A 6,699-nucleotide genomic window follows, 5' to 3' on the forward strand; every position below is an offset into this window, starting at 1 on the left:
ATTAATCTCCCGTCACGTTGTCACCCTCCTTTATATACCAGTCTACCCTCCATCTAGTAAATACTAGAGCATTCGCCAAGATACGGGATAGTTCTAGAAACGTGGCGTCACACCAGTCATGTGACTCGCTGACGCAACAATATGATAGTTTAAGGACATTTGGCTGTATTTATTAATTTCTGAAAAAAATAGAGGAGGAATTTGTGCTCTCTAGGTCAAGTCCTACTTATACAACATGAAATAATAATTATTAATTTTTGAAATAAATTATTGGAGGGAGTTCAGGATAAAGAATGTGACTTGTAATTATTGATAGGCATGACAAATTGAGAGTTTGTGTTTTAGTGGATGTTCTTTGAGTTTGATCTCATCTACTCTCAGAAATTGGTGCTTTTTGAAAAAAAAATTCAAATTTATAATAATAAGCTGTAATCCTAAATATTGTCACGTCTCTATTTGTTTGTTAATTTTCCGTATAATTTATTTCCGATGAAACTTCGGCGATACAAGTCCTTTCTTAAATAAAACTATTTTATTCTCTCTCATTACAACTTTGCAATACACTTAATTTCCACAGTCACTTTTACTTAAACACACACTATAATTCACAACGATTCACACACTTTACTACCACGCTTGACTCAATTGTCTGTCTGTCTGCAATTATCTATATATCTCTGCCATCACTTCTTGCCGGTCTTATATACTATAAGAGCGCATGTCTAGCAAACACTAGCGTTTTTGCGAATCCTCTAGACACTCATCACGTGTTACCAGCGTCACGTGACTTCCGCCGTCATAAGAATATTATTGTATTAGACATATTCTGGAAATGGGACAAAGCATTCTATTTAAAAGATATATAAGAATTATCTTAAAGTCATAACACCTTTTGAAACAAGTACTATTTAAAAAAATTATTTAGTCAAATGCAAACTTCCTTCAGAATATTTGCATAGAATTCATTATAGATAAACCTAAAAGAAAGTTAGTGTTTGGAATGAAATTTAACAAAAACTCTTCATCAGTTATGCACAAAATTCATTATGGGGTAAACCTAGGAAGAAAATAGTTTTTGGAATGAAACTTAAAAACTTTTCATTACTTTTGTTTTTTCATTTAAATGTACTTTGAAGTGGGTAAATATTAAAATATGCCTAATTAACAATGACAACAAGAATTCACATATTGGCATGTTATTGTAACAGTTATAATTACAATATCTGGACAATATCTGAAATAAATACATAAATCAGTTATAGTTGTGAAACGTTTTCATTGGTTCTGTTTATTGATTTTCAAAATGTAAAATAGTTCCTTATTTGGTGTTTTTGTATTGCTTTATTTTCATTTGAAATGAACTTGATTGTAATGTTCTAATGATTTAGTTTAGTATATTGGGAAATGTTGACAGATTTTTTATTAATAGTGAAGGTCAAAGTTAGTATTAAAAACACAGAAGATAATTATGCTAATGGTTTTTCACATATTTTACTCACTGTAATATAAAGTATAATCTGTAAGAAGTATTTAGACTGTTTGGTAAAAACGTTACAAAGCTTAGTCCCACTTTCATTTGTTCATTGGAAACCTTAGTGTTTGTGTTGAACTATGAACATTTGCAAACAAAACATTAATTTGTTATACTTTTGATAATGCCTATTTAACATTAAAGCACATCTGATATAACTAAATTATATTTTACATAAAGTGTTTTTCATTACTCAATTCAAAATATTTATAATTAAAACTGATTTTTCTTTTTTCAGTAATTAAAGAGATCATTTTCCATGATTCAATAAGTAGAAGTGAATATGTTGTGTTTGAAGAGTAATTTTAACTTCTATACTTGTTGGGATTATGTTTACAATTGTGAAGATAACATAACATAATATTTTGGGACAACATGGGACCTATTGGTCTATTTTGGCTCTTCCATCCTCTAAACTCAATTAAAATAATTTAAAAAAACATCTTAAAGCAAGCCCTTATCATTCATGTACTTATCAAGCTTTTTCTTAAACTCACATAAATGTACTGCCTCAACAACATCTGAAGGCACCCATTCCAACTGCCAACCACCCTGTTAGAAAAATAAAACTGTCTTAGCTGAAGATGACTCCTACTTTGCCAAAACTGATACTTGTGTCCCTTTATCCTACTATTTTCACTGTTAAATATGAAAAAAGATTATGCATCAACACTATCAATTCACTTTACAATCTTAAACACCTTAATCAGAAATCCCTAACTCTTCTTTTTTCAAGAGAAAACAATTTGAGAGATTTCAGCCTCTCCTTATATGACAACCCCTCAATCCCAGGCACCATTCTAGTAACCCTTCTCTGAACCTTTTCCAACAATTCAATGTCTTTCCTAAGGTAAGTAGCCCAAGACTGAACACAGTATTCCATATGTGGCCTAACCAGTGACCTGTACAAATGAAATTATAATCTCTCTACACTTGTATTCAATATTTCTGTAGATACAACCTAAAATCCTATTTGCTCTACCACTAGCAACAGCACAGTACTTGGATGGCTTTAGAGACTGAACGACTATTACACCAAACTTCCTTTCCTCAAAACACTGTTAAGGTTATTCCCATCTAAATTATACTTATAATTCAAATTATGATAACCCAAATGCACTATCTTGCATCTATTGTAATTAAAACCCATTTGCCATTTATTTGCCCAACTCATTAAATGATCTAAATCCTTTTGTAAATCAGCAGTATCCCATTCACAGCTAGCAACACCCAATTTAAGTAATTTATTGACTATTTCTTCAACTATGTCATTGATGTAAATCCAAATTTCCTGTTTCACTAACTTTCTTGATCTTCTATATCTTCTGTCATACCAGTCAATTTAAATTTCTTAAAATTTTATGTCTTAAACCTGGTTTTTTACTTGCACCTACCCTTTTCTTTCTATAAGGAATAAGTTTACTTTGAATATTCAAAAATTTATCTTTAAACATTTTCCACATCTAATCATGTCTCCAAATACCTCAACTGCCCAATTCGCAACAGATAATTCTTGTTGCATTCCTTCAAAATTTACTTTTTTAAAACTTGTAACCAAAATATTAATCCTTATCTCCATATGCAACAAAACATTGAACTTAATAGAGCAATGATCACTTGCACTCAGATGTTCCCCAGTTTCCACCCTCTCAATCATTTCTATTTTGAAGTTAACAATAAATTTAAAATAGTACTGTTTCTAGTGGATTCTTTGAATAATTGGTGAAGAAAGCCATCCTGAACAATTTCCAAAACCTTTCTCCCTCATGGTTTGTCTCTTAAAATTTTCCAGTCTGTATTCCTGAAGTTAAAATCACCCATAATTCTAACTTCATTAACAGCTGAAATCTTAATTTCATTGTAAAGTTTCTCACTAATTTCATCAGTATCATTTGGTGATCTCTCACAAATTCCCACTAAATGCCTTTTCCCTTTATATCCGCTAATACAAACCCAAATGGATTCAATCTCTTTACTATTATCTTTGATATCCTCAACTTCAACAGGATGTAACTCACAATTTACATACAAAGCCCCCCTTTTTAATACTCTATCCCTTTTAAATAGCCTGTAACCCTGTAATTCAAAGTAATTTCTGTCATCAAAATCATCTATGTTTAACCATGTTTCAGTTATTCCCCTTATATCAAAATCTTCCATTCCTACCAGTGCATTAAAGTCCTCTATTTTATTTCTTATTCTTCTAACATTAGAATAATAACAATTAAGCCTATCCTTATAACTACTTTTGTACTCATTTTTTATGCTAAACTTTTCTCTGCCTTTTATTCTTTTTGTATTTAGTTTTTCCAGGCCCTCACCACTGTCTAGTCCTAGTTTAAAACTTCCTTTACAGATGAGTTAATATCCTTAGGAAACAAGCCAGCCCCTACCATATTTAAATGTAAACCATCCATTCAAAAAATCTCTCTTCTTCCACTGAAGTGATCCCACAAGTCCAACCAGCTAATCTGCTCATCCTTACATACTAAACTAAGCCTAGCATTTAGCCCTTGTGACCTACTTATAACTTCATCCCCACAGTTAATTCTGGGCAGTATACCTGACAAAATTAAGTTATGGCCTTTTTATTTTGTAAAAGAGTTACAAACTTATCAAAGCAAAAGTGGTCAATATAGCCCAGTTATTAACAGTTAGGAGTCGCTTAGTATGTAATGAAACAGAAACATTTATTATGATCTTACAATAATTGGTGCACTTGTCATTAATTTTCTCATAGTCATATTATCACAAAACAAAACTTCCATTAGAAAGTTAATCTTCAAACTTTTTAGATACTGTTTATTGCTGGTGGGGTCCATATACTGAATGATTTTATGTTTTTGCTTGTCCTAACACTGATTTTTATCTGAAATGCACACAAAAATCTAGCAGTAATTAGTGGGATTATTTGCTCATATTATTTTTTAGCTTGCCTATAACTTTAGAATTAAATTGCTTTTATTACTCTTTTCAAAGATGTTGCTAATTTCTGTGCTGACACAAGATACAAAATTAAATGTATAATTTTAAAAGGTGTAGTGTTTTTATGCTTGTGATTGCAGAATTTCAACTTTATAATAAGCATTGTTAGGACACATCAGTCATCTGTAATAAAACAAACAATTAGGGGCACATTTTCTGATTTAAAAATTGAGTTATAATTTGATAATATCCTATGAGAACAGCTTGTAAAAAAATATGAACAGTACCTCAACAATTTTTGTGATATTTCTGAAAATTTATAGTGACAAAAGAAAAAGCCATTGGACTAATCAAAGTCATCCCTAAGCTAAAAAATAAAACTTTTCTTAATCCAACAGTTAAAGTTAATTAACTCCTTAAGCTTTGAAAATTTCTGTGATGGTATAGCTTTGCATTCCTGATGCTCTCGAAACATATACATGCAGTGTACAACAGATCTCCACAGCCTGTGCATAGATAGTAATACATGTTGGTAACATACTTGTTATTATATATTTATATTTTGTCCTATCATCCGTGTCACTGATAAGCTGTCAATGATTGACAGGCATAGCTGTCCCAGAGAAATGCAAGTTTTCCATGTGGATGGATAGTGCTAGTGAATGTGAACTTATCAATGCTAGAAGTGAGTCAACTGTATCAAGTGATGCATTTGCTGAGCTAAAACTGAAACAGAAAGGTGGGCAAACTAGGCACTTGGTATATATGTGTCCCTACTAAGTAACCCAGTACAATTCCAGTGTTTAAAAAGATGTTTGACTGATGAGCTCAGTAATATTTGGTTGTGTGTGAGAATAATTATTATGCAAACTAGATGATTGAGGAATATCTGCTGCATTTGCAACCAAGATTGAAACACTGGACTTGATGTTACTCCTGATGAGACGAGAGAGTTCCTAGCTAGCTGCATTGATGGGCATAATTCACAAATCATATTGTGAAGTGTACTAGTCCCATTACTATCCCTTTGTGTGAAACTAACATTTTTAATAACACTGTATGAAAAATATTTAAGTTAGATCCATTTTGTTAATAACAGTCAGTATCCTGAAGATGAAAGGCTACAAAAAATTAGGCCATTATTGGGCATATTACAGCAGAGTTTTCAATTGTATTGTTTGCCTGAACAAAATATCTGTTGATGAGAGCATTATGCTTTTCAAAGGATAATTACTCATGAAGCATTTTATATACCACAAAAGTGCTCAAGGTTTGGGGTAATGGTATTGTTTGTGTATACATTTGTTCAAAGAAGTTAATCAAACTTCCTGAACATTTCATCTACGTAATGAACATGTAATTGGATGATGATTGCTTGTATGCATGTGAAGGTATGTATTGTTAAACTTCTTATTAATACGCTAAATAAATATTACAGTTAAAATCAAAAATTAAAACTATGCCATACGTTTCAAACACGTACTAGTGTCTCTGTTTGTGGCATCTGATTGAGTTTATACTTTTTATCTCAGTTTAGAATATTGACCAAATATAATACTGTTAATTTATAGTTTTTGTTACTAGCTGTACAAATGTAAATTTGTGATTTTAGTTATTTCACTATGTAAAATTTTTTGGTCTTGCAAAAGGTGAAAGTGGCTGTTTAAACTCTTAGTACATCACTTCATCCCCCTGCCCAATAGGAAAGTGTTCATCTGTACAATAGGTTAGAAATACCTTACACCAATGATTTTTTTACTTGTGCCTGAAAATCTTTAATTTCTAGGTTTTTTAAAATGTTAATTATGCATTGAAACTGTATATTCATGTAAATAACTTTATTTCATGATCATCAAATAAGGAGATATGTTTATTTTGTTTTGATCATACACAGGTTATGCTAGTTTAGATCAACGTGCTCTTGCTCGAGATTGTTAGAAAAAAGCAGTAAACCTTGATCCACACATTGAGAGTTACGTCAATAATCTACATGTAGCAGAAGAAAAACTGGGAGAAAATCCTTTATGATCAGCTGTAAGTCTTTAGTTCAATGAATTTTTCAGTTTACAGATATTTTTAATGACTTGACAACTAAGAATTTATTTAATTTTTAGTTGAATTAAAGTATACATACATACCTACATGTATATATACATATATATGTTGTATAAGAAAGATGTGTCAGCCATGCAAAAACCATGTTTATTATAGAAGTGTTGGACTAGGGCACTTTTTTAAGCTGA

General features: G+C 31.2%; 1 long non-coding RNA gene across 2 annotated transcripts in view; it reads left to right on the forward strand.

The window, feature by feature from the left end:
* Positions 1 to 6,486, forward strand: part of LOC111089726 — a 10,542-nt gene extending 4,056 nt beyond the window's left edge. The window contains exons 3-4 of one of the 2 annotated variants that reach the window (XR_002613942.1): positions 5,064 to 5,195; positions 6,351 to 6,486. This is a non-coding gene — a long non-coding RNA (uncharacterized LOC111089726). The remainder of the gene's footprint in view (positions 1 to 5,063; positions 5,196 to 6,350) is intronic. The other variant, XR_002613943.1, reaches the window with a different exon arrangement.
* Positions 6,487 to 6,699: the final 213 nt, after the last annotated feature.

The sequence above is a fragment of the Limulus polyphemus genome, unplaced genomic scaffold, assembly GCF_000517525.1.
Source record: "Limulus polyphemus unplaced genomic scaffold, Limulus_polyphemus-2.1.2 Scaffold7189, whole genome shotgun sequence".
NCBI lineage: Eukaryota > Metazoa > Arthropoda > Merostomata > Xiphosura > Limulidae > Limulus > Limulus polyphemus.